The following is a 23553-nucleotide window of genomic DNA, read 5'->3' as shown; positions in this document are numbered from 1 at the left end:
TTCAGCTGCACCCAGACCCCCATTCACTTTGATGTTTCATTGATTCCAAGGCTACAACACAGCACACAGTCAACACTGATTGGACAGCATTGGTCTGCAGCTCCAGAGAGTAAAACAGAAGATGGTCAGCTGGTTACTCAGAGATGTCAAAGCAGAGGAATCACAGAAAAATGGAGGGCTGAAGGAACATTATTGTGTTATACTTCATACAGATACATCTGGCTTCTCTTCACCTTCATGTCCACACACTCAGTTAATTTCTTTTTAATTTATGAAGTTTTTAATGTGGACATTTAATTGATGTCTCATAGTAGTGAGTCTTTACTGAGAGGATCAAGCGAATGAAAGAACCGATTAGAGAGGACAGACAGGAAGTGAGAGTTCAGGTGAACAAGGAGACATGCAGCAGGGTTTCACTGAGACACCAAAGACAAAATTACCAACAAAAATAAACTTAAAATAAATACAATACTTAATAAATGTCTGTATTTCCACTCATACACCCTGAGCAGCCCCTGCAGCTCCTTCCTCCTCTTCACTCGTATTGTGTGTTAAACCAACACTGGCAGCTTCCCAGAGCTCCCAGCAGGATGTCATTATGCAACATACTGGGTCCAGTTGACAGTCAGAGCTGGTAGATCTGCCCTGCTGACAACAAACCAGAGGCAGAAGCCCAAAATAATCACCACTAACAGTCGGAGGGAAACAGTCTGACTAGGAAGGAGAGATGAGAGCAGTCAGAGCAGATATTCACCAGCATGACAACTGATTACACATGAAGGGTACTGCACCGAGAGGAGGGGAAATAAACAGGCAGTTTACCAATAAGTGACTTTGACAGACAGGAAGTTATCCATCCAGCAGCTGCTCTGTGTCAAGTAATTCATCATCAGCTGCACAGAAATCTATCAGTGACAGAGATTATATGAGAATGAAGAAAATATTTACAATCTTGATGTGCAGTCAAATTACTTAATATTTGTATCAGAATTTTATTGGAATTGCACAGATCATGACATGCTTATTCAAATCAATCAACATTTAAACCAGTGACAATTCAAGTGAACAATGCTGGTCATCTTGTTACATTGCATGCGCACAACCAAGCCAAACATCAATGCGGTAAGTACATCCCTTGATTGGCAATGGCACTCCCTGATGGCAGTGATTCCCACAGCAGAGCAGCACACCCTGATACACTGCAAAAACTGCACAGGAAATGGTCTGAGGAATGTGACAAAGAGCTCAAGGCATCTGTCTGACCCACGATCAATCCAACTGAGTATCTGTGGGATGTCCCAGAACAAGTCCAAGCCACTGAGACAACTTTCTTGCAACCCTCAATGCTCAAAAGTTCTGCTGGGAGTGTCCATAGGTGCCAGACACCACAGGACACCCCCCGACACTCGGTGTAAATGTCAAGATTGGTAAGAGCCAAGCCTGATCTAAGTCTGTGCCTCCATGGATCAGAACTGTTCCAAGACATCTCACGGATGCTTTATCAGATCAGGATTTGGGGAATTTGGAGATGGGTAAACGCCTTCAGCTCAACAAGATGGTCAATGTCTTTCACCCCACCTTTCAGTGGTTTTCATGTTGTGGCTGAAATTGGCCTGCCATATGTTAAAAGATGAATTCAAAATGGTTTATGAATGGATGAATGGCTGTGCTGGTCAGAGCCTTCTGGTCCACATTTCAATGGAATATGTTATACCGGTTTTGGCATTAACCTGGGAATTAAACCAAGAGAGGAGGAAAAAATCTATGGTCTTTTGGTCTTTTTTTTTTTTTGTAATTTCAAATTCAAATTTGATTTGAGAAATTGTGAGTACTGTATAATATCTCTTTTGAGGGAAATATGAGAACTGTGGCTTTAAAAGAAAAGAAGAACACAGTGACTGTTTAAAACAAAAGATGAGCAGACTCCTCTGAGGTGGAGAGAAGACCAGCGGCTGATCTGAGTTAGTCAGCCATGAAGCTTTATCTACCACACACACACACACACACACACACACACACACACACACACACACACACACACACACACACCACAAAACACACCTGGAGAACACTTGTTGTGTATTTTCTAGCCAGCAGCTCATTAAGCACGTGTCTCTCTCCAAAGTCCAACCTGCTCCAGTGTTTCAGTCAGAGGGTTTCTGTGTAAAACATGAACCTCCAGCATCGACTGCAGCCTGAAAACAAACACACGAAACAAAGTTCCTCTTGACCACCTCAACAGTGAGACAATGTGCTCATTGTTTCCTGCTCTTCAGTGCTCAGAAATAGTTGCATCATGCAGTTAAATCTTTACACTTAATTTACTTGACTAAGCTTCCTGCATCAGCTGTGGAGCCGATTTTCAATTCTGCAAAGCGATCACCAATTTGTGCCATAAACAGTTGGTGATGTTACTGATGCAGAACACGTTTGAAGGAAGTGCAGCCCACGAGGATGTTACAATGCCTCCTGGTGTGATGCCATGTGTGTGTTTATCAATGTGTTGGACAATCACCCTGCAGAAACAGGTGGTGGAGTAAAACAAAGTGTAAATGTTCAACAGAAGCTGATCCAGACGACTATTAGTGATGCTCGCCAAGAATTAAAGACTAAGGTAACTTTTTATTATTCCTAAGATTTAACTTTTTCAAACAAAGCTCTTCAAATAAAGCAGTGATTTTTTAAATGTATTATTTTTCTGTTATTTGCACAAAGCTTGTGTTGGGTTTTTTGTTGATGTAGGTTTTTAAAGTCCAACAAGACATGGTACAGTACGACTCGACTGTTTCCACACTGTAGCCCTCCAGGTGGCAGAGGTCCAACACCAGTCAGTGTATCAGCAGAACTGACTCATTAACTGAGCTCTGCCTCAACAGCAGAGCAAATGACACCCAGTGACCCAGTGTCTACCTGCACAACAGTAACACTGTACTGAGCTGAGCAGAGTGTGCAGGGCTGTAGCCAACACATTTTATCATTTGTTCTCCACCACAGAGAAGAAGTTTCATGTCTCACTTTCTGTCCATAGTCAAGGTCAAAAAGCCTCCATCAGATCCGTCCCTGCTCTTGGTCCAGTGGCCACACACACAAACTCTTTCACCTTTCAGCTGATGATTTTGACGATGACTTTGTTTATTCAGGTTGTGCCTGGCAGAGCTGCAGGGATCAATGGACACCAGCAACAGGGCTTATTCTAGCAGAGTCTCTTCTGGATCTTCATGAAGTAGTCAGAGTGGTCTTCAGTGGAAAGGTTCAATGTGACATTTCAATGACTTCACACAGAAGAAAAAAAAAAAAAAAACAAGCTTTGTGTCAGTTTCTCTGTACGGCTGCAAACCTGAAACAACACGTGAGAACTGTTGCACTGCTGATCTGATTAAAAGTGACATGGTTACAGTAACATGCTGTTTATCTTCTACACATTCCAAGCAAATGAACATCCGTTCACTGGGGTCAGTGCCACAACTGACTGAGGTCCAACATAAGAAGATCAGACCAGACACAAGATTTCAGCACCGTCTGTACTCTCCTTCTGTTCTCCTTTCCACCTCCTCTGTCCCTCTTATTCCCATCTGTCTGATGTACTGATCACTGTCACTGCAGGTTCTCGCACAGATCTGGAGTCTGTCCATAGGGTTCCAGTGGGACATCTGATTTGAAGCCTATTAACAATGGTGACAGGGATGAATCAGCTCTCCCCTCACACTTTAGTGTAATTAGACATCATTAACAAAAAAGCTTTCAACCTGTAGAAATGAAGAGATCATCAACTAAAATGGAGGAGTCGGGAGAAAAGGTCGAGGGTCCTTGCAGAATGTAAGTGTGCACTTTGTAAAATATGTGCAGTGCTGCAAAGAGCTTTTATCTTTGAAGATGAATTCAGTCGACTTACATTGTCAGTACTGTGTAAGATGGTAAATAATAGATCACTAAGAGAAGTCAAGACAATGACAGTCATCCATCAGATGACATTAACGCACCAATCAGATGAAATTCTCCACTAATGACCTGATTAATTGATCTGAGAAGCACACATGTTAATTAGTATTTCACTATAGAATCAGCAGAAGTGCAGCCAATACTGAGCTGATGTTCAACTCATTAATACAAAACCAATGCAGATCTGACTGAACAAAAAATGACCGACGAAGCTGCTAAATCACGACAACCTGTCTGCATCACCCCACAGCTTCTTTTAAACCACTGACAACTGAAAAAAAATGAGGCAGGAATTTACATTAGATAAAGGAGAAAACAGTGTTGATGCTCTCTGCAAACTACAGTTTGTTCTCAAGGAGAGAAAAGGACAACTTTTTATCAACATGACTCACACAGGCACTAGAGGAGAAAAGCAGCACGACTCGAGGTCTGTTTGCTTCTTTCTCCAACATTCCAGGTATTGTGGGCAGCTTTAGCAGTTTTACTTGGGTGAATGTTTTGTAGACGTAGGCTTGGTTTAGGCAGGCTGCAGGAAACAGGGTCAGGATTGATGGTAAACCTGGGCGGTGCGGTGGCTGTGATTCATTAGCTGCCGTTATTCAGGTAATCTCAGGTCACGGTTTCACTTTAATGCATAATGCAGGGAAAGGCGCCAGGTTACGGGCTTGCCAGCCCTAGGTTTAGGTTTTATCACAAGCCTAGCAGTATAGCAAATGGGGGCTCATTCAGGATATGAGGCATAGTGGGTGTTGCTCAGAAGGTGCTGGGCTAGAGTATGTTTTGTATCGTGTGGTGAACGTGTGCTCCTCCATGTTGCCAGTTTTGTTTGTTATGAGTTCGGCAAATCTCAGTGTGCAGGGGGCTGTTATGGTAGCCAGCGATGAGCCAGCGGACGTGATATGCTTGAGTGTATTTCTCTCGGGTGGTGCGCAGTGGGATTATTGATGGGAGTTGTGCAGTTCGTTGAGTGGCTTGTCTTTGACCTTGGGGCCCAATATGATGGAGTGCAATATACATACTCATACTCATGTAATGTACTGCAAGTTTTCCTGCTCTGAGTGGGCTCACCGTGGCGAGTGAGAAAGGTGACCTGGCAGTGAGTCAACCACACATAAAAACACCCCCACAACAGGTGACCTCAGGTCACAGTTTCATTTCTAATGCAACATGCATGGAAAGGCGCCTGGTTAGGGCTTGCCTAGCCCTAGGTTTAGATTCTATCATGAGATGTGGCTAGCCTAGCCCTATAACACAAGCTAGGGGCTGAATCAATGACTGTCAGACGGCGACTTCAGCTATGACACAGCGTGTGACATCTAAATATGTCTACAATAATCTGGTTTCCTGTTTATTCTCATGGTTGAAATAGCTGACAGTTGTTCATGGTCTACGACAGACATTAATAGACAGTCGAAATTCAATGAGTGGGATGTTTTGTGAAGTGCAGTCAGCCTTGTGTGGCCTCTTTATTGAGGGTCTGTTTCATCTCCCCCTCTAATGCAGCCCCCCAGGGCTCTGCTGGATTACATGTATTTAGAGCTGCTCGATGAGCATTTACACTGCAGTTCAACCGGCGAGGACGAGGCCTCCAGACTTCATCACGTATCCATCCGGTAAACACTCTGTAGGAAATGTCGATATGCTGCTAATGTAACAGCTTGAGGTAATGTTAATGAGGTAATGTTAAAGTTACTCTCTAAGAGGCAAGAAGACACAAAACACACACTCAGCTGCTTCTGCTCCCTGATGTTCCATGCCAGGCATCAAGCTGCAGTTTATTTGCTCGAAACAGCTGCTGAGGACTCAGATGTATCTATGAATCATCAATACTGACTGCCTGTCATAGACGACCTTCTAACTCTGAACACGTTTCTCTAAAGAAGAAAACCAGATTATAATGTTATGTGTACAGTATCAAATTACTCAAATGTCTCATTATTCAAATGGAGAGACTTTATTGAGAATAAGAGTAGGTGTGTGCAAAATGTGAGGATTTGCATTCGTCAGTGATGAATTTGCTTTTACTAACAAGCCAAGTCCCTCTCTTCTATTAAAGCTGTCAGAAAGTGTCAGATAGAAAATAAAGACCTACTCATCATATTTAACCAATAAACCACGGAAGATGGCAACTTCATTAAGAACATGTAAAGTATATAACCTATTATTTCATGTGGAGGTGTCCTAAGTTAGCAGACAGGAGTGTGTAGCTGCAGTCTGCTCTCCACAGTCAGGATGTCATATTAAACCTCCATCTCTGCCTGTGTCAGTTTTGTGTCTCACCTTTGGGACAGATTATGGCTCTTTGCTCCTTCACTCTTCCCATCCTGGCCTCTCCTGCTGTGACAGGCTGCTGCTCTTCTTTTGCCATGGCTACAGGCTCCTAATGCCATTCAGCTGCTTTAATGGTGGGAGTCTTTGTGCCAGCCAGCTGAGTAACCTCTGGTGGTGTGTAGCTGTGTAGGTGTGTGAGCTTGGCAGTGGATTGTGTTGTGTTTCTGTCTCCTGGCCTCCTGCCTGCTGTGTCTCTCTTCACCTCTTTGTGGGTCACATCCACTCCTGGAGCTTCTCCTGACTCTGCCAGCACCGCACGTAACATTAAAACAACAGAGTCGGATGCCAAACAACCTGTGGAGAGTGAACCCTGGGTGGTGCACATAGTGTGTCCTGACCTGTCGCTGTGTCTGCTCACACTATTGCTCTCAGCAACTCACTGCACAGACAGCTACAGGTTCAATTCTCCAACCCAAAAACACAGTCGGTAACATGATATACACCTTTTTTCTTTCAGGCTCAGGAGCAGCATCATGTGGAGACGTGATGGTGAGATAATCAACATCTAAATCTGAGGATAAAGGGAAGTTCTGTGACATTTCAAACAGCAGAAGCAAAAGCCATCTGCAGAATATGAACTACAGCAGATATAACTGAGCTTTATGGGTTTTCAGCTCTTCATAGCGACAGCAGATCTGAAGCCTTTATGTTTAAACATTTTCACTCTTCATCAACAATAGCAACTACATGTGAAGCCCTCAGGCTGCTGGAAGCTGCCAATGAGTCAGGAACAATAGGCTGCTGGATGTTTTCTCACTGTGTGTGTTTGTATTTCACAGTAAGCTGTTTCATCTCCTCTCTCCTCTCATCCCTTCATTGTTCATTTGACCTCCTACCTCCCACAATGCCTCTGTGCAGCCCTGCTCTCTCTGTCTCTCTCCATTAGGGAGCTGGCAGCTCTGATCAGGTGATGCTGAACTTGACTCATTTCCTGTGGGAATCGATGGCCACATTTAATCAAATGGCTGGAAGCTAATGGCTTTAGTGGGGCTCGGGGGCGGGGCCAGAGTGCGCTGACTCAGGTCAACATCAGACAGAAATGATAAGTGAGCGTGGACGTCCGTCCTGGTGGAAACACTCAGGGAAGGACAGAGGAACATAGACAATGTCCACGACTGGTAACAAAGACCTGTTTAGATTCACATGGTGATGTTACAATAATCCTGGACTCAATGGAACAGACTAGAAGTCAAAGTGTTCCCTGTTAAAGATGTTTTTGAAGTAGGAACCAAACTGACTGTATACAGGGATGATCAGGGGACAGAATTGCAGGATGGGTAATCACATAGGACGTACAATCATACAGTGAAAGTGAGTCTAAGTTTTCTAAAAACTCCAAACACCAGTGTTGTCAACATGATAGGAGGTTAGTTTGTGTCATTTTGTAACTGAGAATTACAAACCAACCAAACACAAATTTAATCTGAGGAGACGATACCATCGAACACCATCATCCCCCCTTCAGAAACAAAGATCAACAGCAGATTACATGAAGGGCAAAGCAGTGAATGGACACGTCTGATGCACTGACTGAGGTCTGGGAGAGCAGGCAGGGCTCTAGCTGGAGGCTTTGATATGCAGACAAGCCGAGAGGAGGAAGATGAGAAACCAAGATCAAACACCAAACAACAGTCCTCTCCTCATACTAACTGATAGTGAAACTGCTGCAGCACAGACAGACAAATGGATGGATGGATGGATGGATGGATGACATTCGTCTGCAGTGTGATCATGTCTGGGGTGTGTCACCACAGTTCATCATTACAGGAACATGGACTGGACAACCTTCACATGTAACCTTAACTCAAATGTGAATCTGAAGACAGATGAGAATAAGAGGGACATAGGAGGTGGAAAGTAGAACAGAAGGGGAGAGGGAAGAAAGTCTCCTTCGCCAGTGTTGATCCACACGTGATGTTTTCTGTCCAATTAGATTAAAATACTTTCTTTTGACCTACAAGTCTGCTCTCTCTACTTCAGCACCTCTCTGTTTAGCCATCATCTGCTTTGGAGGTGCTGACTATCCAAAATTAAACCATCATCTATTATTGCATCAAATGTCTGAGAAGGAAGAGGACTTTGACTGCTGAACTACCATGAAAGAGGCTAATTAAATGTCATAAAGTCTCAGGAGGTCTGAGGTTCAGCTTCATTCAGCTGATATGGGTCAGGAGCTGGACTGGATCGAAGCACAGTTCTGCTGGAGGAAAACCAGAGTCCAGAGATACTCTACACATTCAACTGGAGACATGTTTGAATGTAAAACTATCTTTCACTGTAATATATGTCAATTAAACACCATTTAAAATACAAAGACAGCTGGTAAACACACTGAATTGATCCTATTGACTGTGTGCACAGTTTTCACACTGTAGCTGTAAAAAGCTTGTTGCTGCCCTCTGTTTATCCTGATTACTGGAGGGAAAGCACAGTGAACCCTGAAAGGTTGAAGATCATTATCCAGTGCAGCTGAAACAGAGGCTCTGACAGGACAAACTTTACCTTCCCGTTACACATCAGAAGGATGTAGTCTCCAGACTTCTATCTGACATGTTGGACACTACACCAGGACTGAACACAGCTGACTGACAGAGGAGGACAGGAAGTGACAGTACCAAGGTGATTTTCATGCTGGGTGTGACACCTAGGCACTGGCCTTATAATGCTCACTGACATCATAAAGGAATATTCCAGCGTAAATTTAATCCATGGTCTAACCTACCGTGACAGCGAGTAAACCCCCCCCTTGAGAGATCAAGTTTTCTGACCACTAGTTTATGTAGTTTTGGCAGCTGCAGTAGAGTTCCGCAGCTCAAGGTTGAACATGTATGATATTACTCCATGGAAATGCAATCAAAGCTCATGTGTCTTGCCTACCAGTTTATAACAGCGATTATCGAGAGCTGACAGAGAAAAGAACAGAATTGAGCATTTCTAACTGCACTCTGTAATCGACTCGTCAGGGCTTCCCCACAACGAGCTAGCTGCTGCAGGAGAGTGGTGAGGTGTGTTCACTTTTCATATAGAAATCCGGCAAAGCTAGCAGATGTTTGATGCCTCAAACTATGTGCTGGGACCCTATTTGTGTGTTGCTGAAGTATGGAGCTGTTCTGAGCATTATTTGTGGCTTTGAGTGGCTTTTTGATGGCAGTTTCTTGGTTGGAGACATAAACTACAGTCTATTGTTATCATGCAGTCTTTTCTGAGGTTGCTAAAACTGCATATGCTAGCGGTCGGAAAACTTGATCTCTTGAGGGAGGGTCTTACTCTGAGTCACTGTGTGTTAGACCATGAATTAAACTTATGATGGAATATCCATTTAATGAGAAGTCCAAATTGTAGAACTGCCTTTGAGGTCAGGGCAAAAATTCATTAAGTTCAGTAATAAGGTCATTGTTTATGTTTGTGAGTTGTCATAACAAAAACATTTCAAACGTTCATTAAGGCGCCTTCATGTTCCTGACGTGTTATGACAGTCTTATACCTGTACACTGTAGAGGATGATGGTGATAACACTGGTCAGATCACTGAGCCGACTGGTTCAGGATGAGGAATTTCTGAAGGTTCCTCTTCCAAATCTTCTGTTTCATCTCCTGATTCATATCAAACTATCAGACACATCTCAACCACGACTGATCAGCACTCAGAACTTCACCTGCAGTTGACCCTGAATCTATAATCCTCTGTATGAACATGAATTAGTGTTGATTGTTATTGAAAGGAGGTCCAGTTTAGATCATTGATTATCATCAGCTTCTGAAGACTGATCTCGTTGTTATCGACTCCAGTGAATGAAAGTAGAGGAGTGCTGCCCTGTCAGCATCTTCTGTTTGATAACAAGCAGTTTGTCTTTCTTTTCCTCTTTTTTCTTCACTCACTTTATTCACTAAAGCTGTGAGGAATCTCTTACAGACAGTATAATGGGCTCGGTTGCGGTCAGAGGACTCAAGTGAGCTGTTTCAGAACATCTGTCTGGTTTAAAACATCTGTAAAACCAGAGACAGCACAGTATCTGACTGTGGATATAATTATTTGTTTGTGTGTCAAAGTTTTGTATGAACAGCACTTCTGCTGCGTTGAGGTACTCTGGGTCAAACTGTCTGTCTGTCTGGTCACTCTATTAAAAACCTTCCACCATGAAGGCTGTAAATGATCTGCTTATGAATGCCTCTGAAGCTCAATGCAGAGTGTTAGTGCTGCCTGAGAAGTGGATGTGAGCAGAGCGGCAGCAATTCTTGCTCCTTGCTCAATCACAGAATCACTGCTGCCGACTGCTCTGGGTTTTCAATTTGCTGCTTGTTGAAAAAAGTTTGAACAAGTTTCACCTGGAGTCAAAATCTTTACAAAAATGTATTTTATGTTCCTTCTGGAGCTCTGAATATATCAAACCTGTCCATCTCTGAGCCAGTAGACAGATGTGTTCACCTCAAGTTCTTTAAAACATGTATTATGCTTGAAGACAAAACTCTCCGACTAATATTACTATTCACAGCAGCTTCATCTGCTTCTTCAGACCAGGACATGCAGAACTGTTCAGACAGTCAACCATGAACTCTGCAGCAATTCAAGAGTCAACCAAACATTATGTAAATCACTCAAAGATGGAGGACCTGACCCGCTGGTCCTGCATTAACCATTCTGAATGTGTGTGTGTGTGTGTGTGTGTGTGTGTGTGTGTGTGTGTGTGTGTGTGTGTGTGTGTGTGTGTGTGTGTGTGTGTGTGTGTGTGTGTGTGTGTGTGTGTGTTATTTCCCACCCACTGCTTTTCATAGCAGTACTACAGTTAAGGTCTCAGAAGTCACTCTGCTTTCTATTGAAGAATGTCTTCATGAATAGATTTAATAATCATCAAAGACATGTCTCCTGTAGAAAGAACTGTTGACAACCATTTACTGGATTTTTATATTTTCTTTCTATAATCACTATCGTTGAGTTCAAGGTCTTTACCTCTGCTCTGAACAGTCACTCAATCACTCTTTATACAGAGTACATACAATGTGTATTTGTGACAGACTCTTTTCAGTTTTCCTGTCTTACACACAAACTCCAAGTCATTACACTCCCATTAGTGTTGTAATGTGCAGGCAGAACGAGGTAATAAGCTCATAGAGTAGCTTCCACTCAACTGACAAGGTATGAAAACAGCTACGTGGATAACGAGCGAGCTGATATAGCAAATAAATATGCACAATGCATGTGTAATATAACAGACAGTAACATGAGGACTTTTATTCTTAGTCTTCAGCAATGAACTCAACAATTAGGTAAGCTTGACGTCAACAGACTTGAACCATCACCGCACCATTGTCTGCTGAGCTGCAGAATGGACGGGGAAATGGCGAGCTGGTCTGAACTATGTTGTAATGGCAACAAAAGCCAATGTCACAGTATTATAGACCAAATACTGCCATATCATTATTTTGTGATAATACTGGAGAGATGACTATTGGAGCAAAATATTAACACAACAGGCTTTTGATAAATTATCCATAATGTGGTGATCTGATGAGTTCAGAAAATGTCCCCACTTTACTGTAATGCAGCCTTTAACTTATACTTAACACTTATGCCAAATCATGATACAGAAATATCCACAATCTAAGACAAAATCTAGCCTAATATCACAATATTGGTATATTGTCCATTCTAACTCTGCAGCTTACCTTTACATCCACCAAATGACTGACTCTGCTAACTGGCTAGCTACCTCGCTAACATAGAAAACAGATGTGATAAGCATGTGTGACAGGATGGCTGTCACGGACAGGATTATATTAGAGTTATATTGAAAAGGGGGAATGACGTCTTTGTTTAACTTTCCAGAAAAAAAAAGTTTTTCACCAACTAGTGACCAACTTACTGTGAAAATACCAGCTGACTCTGAAGCAGCATGTGCTCAATAACAGCCTCCATGTCCCATCATGCCTCGTGCTGGACTGAGTAGTTTAGTTTCGTGTTTATGTTTCAATATGCATGTTACTTTTTGCTTGTGTTTGCAACGTGTCTGTTCAGTATAGGTGCGAGATTTCTCAGTTCTTAGATGTATCGTGATGCACTGACTCTGTACTCTGCCATTTTTGTTGGGATTCAACCTAAAACGAGAATTGAACTGCAACAATCTGAGAATTGATACAGATGTATATCATCTACAGATAAATGTTGTTTCTCCGGCATGATTCCCAGTAATCAAATGGAAATCTGTGAAAATTACACACACACACTATTTTAATTGGGTCCCTTTCAACTACATTTGCTCGAGTTAGCATGGTCAGTTCATAACTTCATCAATGGAGAGAATTCAAGGTGTGTAAAAAGTAAAAAATTACAAGTGTACCTTTTGTTTTATTTCAAACCTCTTTAGCCTTTAGAAATGGTGGTCCCTGTCAGTTATGATCAACACATCGGTCCTCATTTCAAATGGAAACCAGTGAAATATGGTATTTTCTCTAAAGCTGAATTAATCAGTGAAAACAACAGACCAGCTGGGTCTTATCTGCTTTACCTTCTGGTGTCAAAGCCACAGCGTTAACATCTGATCTCATATAAACAAAAACTAGCTTGGAATATAATGTCACTAAACATTGAGTTTTCTTTCTTCTCTGAGGTGTTTAACTTCAAGATATAGTATATATTTCTGAATACAAAAAAAAATCAACATAAGACTTGGAATACAAGCCTTGAAATGTTGAGTGTGAAAATATTCTATAAAGACGGATAACATGAAGAACTGATGGCTTCTTATCACAGATCTCATCTCCACTGAAAATGGGAAAATGTCAGGGGTTGAATGAGGTTTAGCACAAAGAAACAGCTTAGTGCTGCATGGCTGAGAGCAGAAGGACCTGGCATATGGAAGAGACATGATCTCACCAAGTGGAAGATTCTGCAACATTGATATTAATAATGGAGCATTTCCGGGTCTGTGAGGGGCTACAAGAGATGAGAGAAGCATGCAGTGCATCCATATTTCAATTGGATGGTACAGGCCTGAAGATACAGCTGCTGCCACAATATATTAGAGCTACGTATCGGCAAGGTCTTCATGATGCGATACGTGTCACAATTTGATTATATCGTGATACATTGCATATTGCGATATATTGCAGTATTCCACATAGTTCACTGAAAATCAAAAAACAAAAAAAAAAAAAAAAACAGAGTTGAAATACAAGTTGCTGTGTAGTCTTAACACATCATATTACATTATATTGATAATTCAGTAAAAATGTGCACAGTTGCAAACTGTGTTACCAAACAAACTGATGGAGCCCCAATAACAATTTCACTTCACTTCAACTGGACAATTTGAAAGATTCTTACTGTGTCCATGAATACACTATGAACATTATATAAACATAAATTGCTTATAATAGTTTCTTGTGTCATTGTGAACACAGTGAACTGAAATGGCGACCTATGAAAATAAAGTGCACATGATAATGACTCGTTAACGTCACCACAGTTTTAACCCCACTTGCCTGGAGCCGGTGTTTTCAACCACACTATAAAATCATGACAAATAAAATGCACCACTGACTCAGAGGCAGAGCAGAACGGGTCAGTAGCTGCAGGTTATTTAGCACGGCTAAATGTTCCAGAGGGAACGCAACAGACATTTGTCTGTGTCGCGTGATGTTTCACTTGTGAACACTCAGTTTGATACACACAGTAATGATCGGCCTCACATCCTGGTTGTTTACTGGTATTGTTAATCCGTCAATGAGGACAAACGATCAGGACCAGCATGCTGGAAGCACGACAACAATAGGAGCTTCAACTTTCTGCAACTGATCAGCGGGTGTCCTCAACACGTCACACATATGCACCCCAAGGTGACACCCACAGAAATATATAACTACACCGCTGCACAAATATGTGGCTTTCACAGCACCTCTGAACGTCATGTGACTGTACCCTCGTTTGTCAGCCGAGTTGTTCAAGCTGCTTCCTGCTTCTCTGACTGACTCATTCACTCTGCCAGAAATGGTACCAGACAATTCAAGGCAACTAGTTGTGACATCTACAGGAGCAGAGGTTGTTGGCTATTCACAACACGTTTAGACACACATAATTTATTTCAAAATATTGATCTTTCGATCTTGAAAATAGATGCAGTATGTTGTGAAATTACTACTGCAATATATTGCAATATCGATTTCTTAGCACAGCTCCAGATGAGATGTTGAAAGACCACATGTTGTTGTTGCTGCATTTGAATTGTGAAGCTGAGCAACTGTAACTTTCAGGCTTCACTCAGTTTGTAAAAGATGATTCAAACACAGTTTATATTTAGATTCTAGCAGAACAGAAATCAACCAAAAGCGATGTTGGCTGGTCCAACACTTGATGAGGTATCTTTTTTGGAGATGCCATTGTTTAAATAATCAGCATGTCGTCGTCATGAATATTCATGTGTGTGTAGGACTGTTTCAGTGAAAGGCCTCTCTGTAGAGTCTCTACAATACTCTCAGTAATCAACCAACACAGCAAGTGTCAGGTGGGAGTCAATGCGGAGCAAATACTGTAGAGTCTGTATTCTATTCTGTTATTAATGGAAGCACAACAGGTTCATCCTAGATTATTTTCAATTACTATTTTTTAATTATGTTGTTTTGCTGAAAATAAATAAAAAAGACCACATAACGTGTTCACCTCCTATAATTAAAAACATATTAGAGTTCATTCAGTGTCAGTGAAGTTCAAACATTTGTTTTCTGCTCTGTTCTTCTCTTTACTGAGACGATTTGTCAGAGCTGCACCGACTGTAAATAGACCAGAACTCACTCAGAGTCCTCTGTGTGTGTCGTCTGCTCTGCTTGGTTAAAGACACTTTGTGATGAAACACATTTCAATCTAAATTTGGCAATAAGCCAGAGAACAGACGAGGAGGTGATTCTGACATCAGTCTTCCACAACTGTCTGTAGTCCGTCTGTCTCGAGGACCTTTCCTTTCCTTTCAGGTGACCGACTCCCTTCAGATTTCTAAAAGTCAAATTTGAGAGAGGAGCTGCATCCTGTCAAAGTTGGAAGACCCAATGTGTGTGTCCTGACTGCATGTTACATAACCAACACCTTCACTAAATAAACCTCACACACGTCTGTAGTCCTGTGCGCAGACTCTTCTACAGCTTCATGTTGTAGATTTCTTGCTTGTTCAGATCAGCTTATCAGCCATGTTTGGATAACGGGCCCCCTGTCAGCTGACTCCAGAGGTCCCCCTCCATCAATCAGTCTGTACTCGTGGTGTGGGGAACTCTAGTGAGAGCCCGGCTCTGCGTGCCAGGCCTGTACTGCCCGAACACTCGTCCTTCTCAACAACCACCTGCCTGTCCAGCTGTCACCGTCCTGTCGTCATCACTGAACACTGAACATTTAGTTTGACAATTATCTACTGAACACAAACTCACATTCTGAGGAGGAAAGAGAATTTTAAATTGGAAAAACAAATCGCACCGCTGTGTGTGTGTGTGTGTGTGTGTGTGTGTGTGTGTGTGTGTGTGTGTGTGTGTGTGTGTGTGTGGGTGCAGTAGAGCTGATGATAACCTGGAGGAGGAGCCTTCTAATATCTCCACCACACTTCATTTGTCCTGTTAATTAACACTTAATCTGCAGACTCAAAGGACTTCAGAGACACATGCCACATTCTGATTGGTCCGTTTAAAGGCTCATGTCTTTTATTAAGACAGGGACTTTACTGCTCCTGTGAATACAGCTCTGTACTCCGTCACTGATCACTTCTTACTGTGTTCTGGACGTCTTGTGCTGATGAAGCAGATATTTGGATGGTAGGAAGTCACACAGCAGCACCTCAAACATCAGACTCACTGCAGTGACGACGGGAGGTGAGGGACAAACTTTTCTTTCCTTTTTCTTTGTCTCTGTCACTTCATTGACTTTTTCATTCTTCTAAGCACCTTTGCTGTAGATTTCTAAACATCCTGCTCATTAAAAACTTTCCTCTTTAAATCACAGATCAGCGATGCACCCTGAGTTCTGTCTCTGTTTCACAGAAAGCCTTCAGAGCAGCTGCTTTCCTGCATAACACACCTCACAATGTAACAACACAAACTGCCAACACATGGTTTGACCTTCTCCTTCTGCTCTAAACCTCACTCAAAAATCAGAATTTTAACAGTAGCTGCTAGAAAAAGGCTGATGAAAAGTCTTCGAAAAATTTGAAACTTCAAATTGTCTCATTCTCCTGTAATCCCTTTTACGCTGCACTTCAGAGTAGTTCAGAATATGTTCTACCAGAAGAATGGAAAGAAAATAATCTTCAGTGTGTAATAGCAGCAATTATGTTGAAAGGGAACAAATAAAGATTTCTTTTCAAATATTAAAGATGCTGACAGACACACAGAGCAACATGTAGCAACAAAAATCAACCTCAGAAGTGACGAGAGGACCTTCAGTTACACAATCAATCTCTGCTTGTCTCTGTATTTACTCTGAACGTCTTCACACAGGTCTCTCACAGAGATGGCTACATTACATGATGTTACATCATCTGACACTGATCGTCTTTTATTCCTGGTAAACAAGTCTTTGTCTTTATTTTCTTCTCTCCGTCACTCTGCCTTTTTATCTGTTTTCTGCTCCTCCCCCTCAAACAAATTACCAGGACTGAGCCTCATTTTTCTTTTGCTTCTAACCAAAGTTTACTTATAAAAGACGATCTGACTGCAGCATAATGGTCGTGATAAATGAGACGGAACTTCAGCGAGACTGAAGAAAGTAATGAAGCATCGATGCATCCGTCTGTCACCGCAGGGAGGAAGACAGAGACGCAAATAAATAAACAAACACTGAGCACAGTTTCCTCCGTCCAAGTTTCTGAACAGAGTCCACAGTCACTTTCTCTGCATTCACACACACGACATCATACTGAAGCTCCACCTCCTTCACTCTCTAAAGACCTTTTAAAGTCACATTTCAGAGTCAGCTTGGTTCTCTGTGTCTTGAGAGACAGTTCCTGCAGACTGCAGCAGTGTTCAGAGGAGCTTTGTTGGCTTCAGCACACAAAGATGTTTGAGAAGGAATCAATTCTCCACATCAGACAGAAACCATCTGTGTGAGAAAGGGAGACCATCAAATCAGTCTGACACCAAGACCAGCATCACTATTACTGCATCTCAAGTCCAAATATAGTGCACTATAATTAATACCTATAATACCTGCTGCTCAGTGTCTCTGTCTGTCTGTCTGTCTGCTGCTTTCCTTGTCTCTGATTTCAACACACAGTTACGTCCTCAGACTGAAAACTGTCCCGGAGACACAAACATTCTGTCTGGAACAGTTTTCACCACAGTGGGAAGTAAATGAGACCCAACACCACTGAGAACAACTTACAAACAGTCAGATCCATCAGAATCATTTCCCTGCAACCTCATCCTTTCCTTTTAACGATGATTCAGAGAATTTCACATCACAAAACAATGATGTCAAACTCATGTGAAGCTAACGACACGAAGGAGTCATGGTGGAGAGAAGGAAACAGTCCAAAATGTGGCCTCAATGAAAACGAATGCTGCACAAATATTCTCTCATTTCATCCGTTTTAGATGACAGACATGGACCTTACCACAGCTGGCTCTCAGGCTACAGCCAGCTCAACACAAGTCAAAACTAGTCTCAGAATCAATAAGAAGATCAACAAAGAATGAGACCAATAAGCAGAATCAATAAAGACATTAGTATCAATACACTCTTATCAGCTCCCATCCACAGTGTGAAGCTCCACTGAGCCCTCAGATCTGCTTCCAGAGATTTGTGGGGATGAAGTGGAAATCTGACGACTTTGAGACAAATCTCAGATCATGAGCTCGGTGCTGCAACAGTCAGTCACTTTACATGCATGTTGATTTCACAACCTTTTAAATGGGATGTAAGTCAGGGAGGATGTTCAGCACCTTGGACAGCGACTCTCACAGCGACATCCCGTGAGACGGCACACACTCTGATCCCGACCAGAACACTGACCCTGAACATGAAGAACATCAAGGACTTCATCAGCTTGTAGGTGGAGACAGTCGTACAGAGACTTCCTGATTCAGTCTGTTCGTTCTCTAAACCACAATGTTTCCCCACCTCACGTTCCTACAGTTTTTTGTTGTTCTGTTTCATCATATTCCCTCTTTGTTCCTCAGTCTTTATCAGCAGGTGACCCTCTTGTGTGGAGAATCAGAGCAGTTCAGGCTTTACTGCATCACATGTCAGAGTTGGTTAGTGGGACTAGTGTCAACATAAATGCAGCTAATGTGCTCATTCATCTCTGACTGCTTGGAGGGTCTCAGTCATGAGCAGGACTCACATAAGACACATCATTCACTCAGATTCTCTTTAGTACAGACACTTACGTCAATACGAGCTGCTCTCTGTTTGCATTCAGAGTGGAAAACACTTTTGAGACTAAATCTGGTTCTTTGGAGTCGAAGAAACAAGCTCCATAAAACGTTTGTTACAAACTGATACAATAATGTGAGGCTTATTTAATCTTAAACACAACCCTGCACTGACCTCACTCTGACTGAGGTTGACCACGACTCACACTTTGAACAGTGCTGACACAACAACACATCTCACTCACTCAGATGAGTACAGTGATTCAGTCCTGGGCTCCAGAACGTTGCTGTGATGACTTTACTGACACTTTCTGTATGAGGGAAAGACTGGTTTTATTCTATAGAAGCAGAAAGGTCACCAGAGCTGGACTGACAGCAGATGATCCACAGAGACCGAGGACAAAGTGATTCACGAGCATGTGTCTTTGTGTAATGAGTCGGTGCCTTCTGTCCAGTTTTCAATAAAATACAGAGCAGCACAGAGAACATGAGACCTGCTGGTCCTCTCAGCTCTTCTCCATACAGGCGAAGGATCAACAAAGACCGCCAGTGGAGCAGTCGAGATCCACAGAGCACAAGGTGCAATTTTCTCTATTTTGACCCTGAAAAAAGAAAAAAAAAAACACAGGAGCAGAAATGTGCTCTTATATTGATCAGTGACCTCTTTTGAGACAACTTACAAACTAACAAAAGGCTCCTCTCACAGTGAAAGTGATCTTTTGTTTGTCTGGATCTCTGTGTGTTGAACTCTCTGACAACACAGAGTTCAGCTACCAGCTGCATCAGAAGACAAACTTCAGTCCCAACGCTATTTTAATCTCACAACTTTGTAGAAACAAAAGTCATCCACCTTCATATTGATCCACAGATCACGTATTTTATCTTGTCATGTTTCCTGTTCATGTTTCTGCACGTACATGATACTTTATTTAAGCTACATGCAGTTCTGAGTGAACACAGACAACACAAGCAACACAACCAAGAAACTAGCTGTGATGATGTGATGCTACAATCAGTTACAACACAACAGTGTCACTGCAGGCAGAGCAGAGGAGGCTGCTGTTAGTGTCAGATAGAGGCGAGCACTGATGTACATGCTGCACCTTCAATACACATTCTGGTACTGTGTGTTTTTCTACACAAGCTGCTGATTCACAAACCAACTTGATGATTGTGTTCAAACTTTAACAGCAGAAACTCCTTTAAATCTTGACTCAGTTGTGTGGATTCATTGACTAAACAGGTAACAGACATGTATCCAACCAGGCAGGGGTTGTAGTTCATTCAGCAAGAGAGGGAAGTTTTAACCAGACGACAAATCAGAGACTTTAAATGAGATGGATGAGGTCACACACCAGCGATGGGTCTTTACATTGGGGAAAAAAAATAAACTAGTTTTAGTGTAAGTTTAGTGACTTTATGTAGATGGAGGAGCGGGGCTGAACGTCCAGAGGGTTTCACATCCACCCACTGTGTGTTCACCAACTGACTACAACTGAACACCAGCAGCCGGCCAATCAGGATAAGAAACACATCAAAAGAGTCAAACACAACATGATGGAGACAATATTTCATGATGCAGATTATTTTAAACAACATGACTGGAAGAGCACAACTCTCAATACTACCTGTCATTGTTTAGGGTCACAGTCTGTAACTATTAATGTCCTCAGTGTTAAACAATGCAAGACGAATCATGTTGTGCTAACAGTGGTCAGCCATGCTGATGATGCTGATAGCAGGGGGCTCATTAAAGATGGAGAGCTGGTTGGAGCTCTGGAGCTGTGAGGCTGTTCAGGCTGGATGAAGTGTGTGATATCAATTTATTATCTTAATGTAGCTCACACAGCTGAAGCCCAGGGTGGGGGTGTGAACGTGTACAAGAGTGTGTGTGCATGAACAAGCTGCATATACGTGTGTATGTATGTGTGCTCACTGGATATAATGGAGGTCGTGGTTTAGAGTGCAGCAGTGAACAGGTGAGTGTCTGGCTGTGGACTGACTGCTGATGTTATTATTACAGTAGATTTCCTAACTGTCACTCAGTCACTGTGTATCAGACGGCTGAATCCCCTCATGGATCAAAGTGGACCGACAGCATGGAGGCTGCAGAGACGGACAGATGACGGTCAGGCTGTGGACAGACAGCTGTCTAAGAAGAGACTCCATCAATCTACTGAGCTCCACCTGAACGTGTCACTGCCCGCCGAGCAGAGCGACTGATGAGCCACAGTCACAGTGAACGGCAGAAACATGGCCGCCGTCACTCAGCTGATGGTGAGAAGTTGTTGTGTTCATGATGTGACACAGTGGGTCATTACTGTGAGACAACAGCATCACTGGAGTTAGTTCTGATACATCATGTTAGCACAGAGCTGCTCCCACCCTCACTGACTTTGCTCTAATGTTACACTGATGACAGATCAACTGTGACCAACGTGTCCCTGCTGACAGTCAGCCGTCAGTGGAACGCTTTGGTTCACAGAACAAACACACGAGAACCTCCATTGTTGGACCCGATTACTTAAAAAACATGCTGTCAGTCAGTCAGTGAAGGTCACATTAATGTTGTTATCAGTCTAAACAATGTCTAATTAATGCATCGTCTCTGTTGGTCATTAAAGTATTCAACATCCAGACACAACAATTAGTTGTTCGGTAACGTGTTCCATTGTTTGTTGTAAATCAATTTCAACCTTGTGTGAAGAAAATAAATGAATCTCAGTCAGAGAAACGTGTCAGAGGAGACTGGAGCATTTATAGCAACACAAGGTGACACAGTTGTGTTTGACTGATGATGCTCTGCTCTCTGAGAATCTCTCTCAATGAATCCAGGTGGCAGATTAAAGATATTGCTAACTCTCCAACACAGGTGAACAGAACAGAACCAAACACACACACACACACACACACACACACACCACTGAGATATGACGAGAACATAATGCACACAGCGAGGGACGAATGTGGTCGAGATCCTCAGACTGCAGAATGAAGCAGGGAGATGTAGAAAACATCAGGAGAGGCATGAACGGACTGTGAGTGTCGACTGAACGGAGCTGTGCATCTGTACATAAACTACCCACACACACACACACGCACACACGCACACACGCACACGCACACACACACACACACACACACACACACACACACACACACACACACACACACACAAGCACACAAACATACACACTCATGTCTGGCAGGATGCCATTAAAATCCTCCTGCAGGTGCTGCTGCACTTGAACTGTAGAGCAGATGTCACACAAACACACACACACATACACACAGAAGGCAGTGCTGATGAACATTTAAATAAACGTATATCTTCATCTTCATGTTGTGTTTGTGTTGATTAAATCTGGCGTTCTAATAGTGTAACACAGGACGCTGCCATCAGCTTAACTGACCTCTGATCGACTTTACTTCCTGTTTGAAAAGCCGTATGAACTCAGGTGAGATCACTGATGTGATCCAGAATGACTGGGAGAGAGCGTTCCTCTGCTGCTCTGCACAAACACACTCCCTGTCTCATGTGACTGATGCTGCCAAAATAAAAGGGATCAAAGATTCATCTATTTTCATCTTCATCAAGGTTTTTCTTCTGGAGACATTTTTAGTGTTAGAACAAATCTGCAGCTCAAACATCAAATATGTGATTAGAGAACAGCTCACATGGCTGCAGCAGCACTGACGCTCATTAAAGAAGAAAAGTTTGAAGGTCTGATGGAAGCAGTTCTTGGACTTGATGAAACCCTGCAGTGGATAAATGTGACAGAGCTGACATGATGTGACAAATAATCATTATGTTATAATCTCAGTCATGTCTAATAGTGGATATTTAATCTTATTTCATATCATTAAGTTACAACTGCTTCCTGTTTAAGTTGTCATCACATGACACAAACACAGTGTGAGACGCAGCAGGGCTGCACCAGGGAGTGTGTTCAATAAAAGTGTCACAGCAGACACACACACACATATCAAATACACACTGGGCCTGTAGGTTACATACAGTGTGACATCATCACCATGACTTCTGTCCCTCAGTAATGACATCACAGCTCCACCGTCGCAAAAACACACTGATAGGAAAGAGGCCGAAAACCAGTCAGTTCACCAACAGATGGCGATGATATGATAGAAAGTATATTGATGAAGAGGAAGAGATGATGATTCTGTCACAAACAGAGCAGCATGTCAGCACTGGAGCACATGTAGAAACAGGCTGTTCCCTCACAGCCACTAACAGCATCAACATTTCTGTCCATATGTCCATCAGTCCCTGCAGTCAGAGGAAAGAAGCCACTAAACCAGGCCAGACTCGCTCATTCTCACTGTTCAGCTGAGAGTCGGTGCTTTGGAGCAGCAGCAGGCAGAGAGATGGACCGCTGACGACACGTCAAGAAACAACAACAGTCTCGTCTCAGACTAAAGACACAGCAGTTCTGCCCCCAACCAGGTTTGTTCCATCAAACACAGAGGAAGCAGCTTCACCATCACTGTACAGCAGCCTCCCACCACTGTGTGATGAGAGAGCAACCAGTGGAGCCCAAATCTGATTCTAAAGCCTCTTTCTCACTGAGCTGCGTCAGGAGGCAGATGTGATGGTGGAAAACCAAAGAGACAAAGAGAGAAAACACAGCCAGAGAGATTCTGTAAAGCTCAGACCTCCATCTGTGTGTCTCCGTGGTGTGTGACCAGCTCAGGAGGAGGAGGAGTCACCAGCTGTGACCCTACACACACACACACACACACACACACACACACACACACACACACACACACACACACACACACACACATACACACACACATACACACACACACACATTCTGATTGTAGAGTCTTCTCTGAGGTCCACTGTCAAGGTCAGGAGGTGGTGTCCTCATCACACACACACACACACACACACCCACACACACACACACACACACTG

At 42.7% G+C, this 23553-nt stretch overlaps 1 protein-coding gene and 1 long non-coding RNA gene across 2 annotated transcripts in view; both read right to left on the bottom strand.

The window, feature by feature from the left end:
• LOC119010882 (limbic system associated membrane protein) overlaps window positions 1–23553 on the bottom strand; it is a 446072-nt gene that overhangs the window by 413888 nt on the left and 8631 nt on the right. The gene's annotated exons all lie outside the window — the stretch shown is intronic.
• On the bottom strand, window positions 20574–22409 carry LOC119010902. The gene is made up of 3 exons (XR_005072077.1): window positions 22290–22409; window positions 22025–22159; window positions 20574–20931 (listed from the first exon to the last, which is right to left on the bottom strand). It is a non-coding gene; the product is annotated as an uncharacterized LOC119010902 (long non-coding RNA).

The sequence above is a fragment of the Acanthopagrus latus genome, chromosome 2, assembly GCF_904848185.1.
Source record: "Acanthopagrus latus isolate v.2019 chromosome 2, fAcaLat1.1, whole genome shotgun sequence".
Taxonomy (NCBI): Eukaryota; Metazoa; Chordata; class Actinopteri; order Spariformes; family Sparidae; genus Acanthopagrus; species Acanthopagrus latus.
Note: the sequence above shows the minus strand (reverse complement) of the source record. Positions and strands in the feature narration are given on the sequence as shown.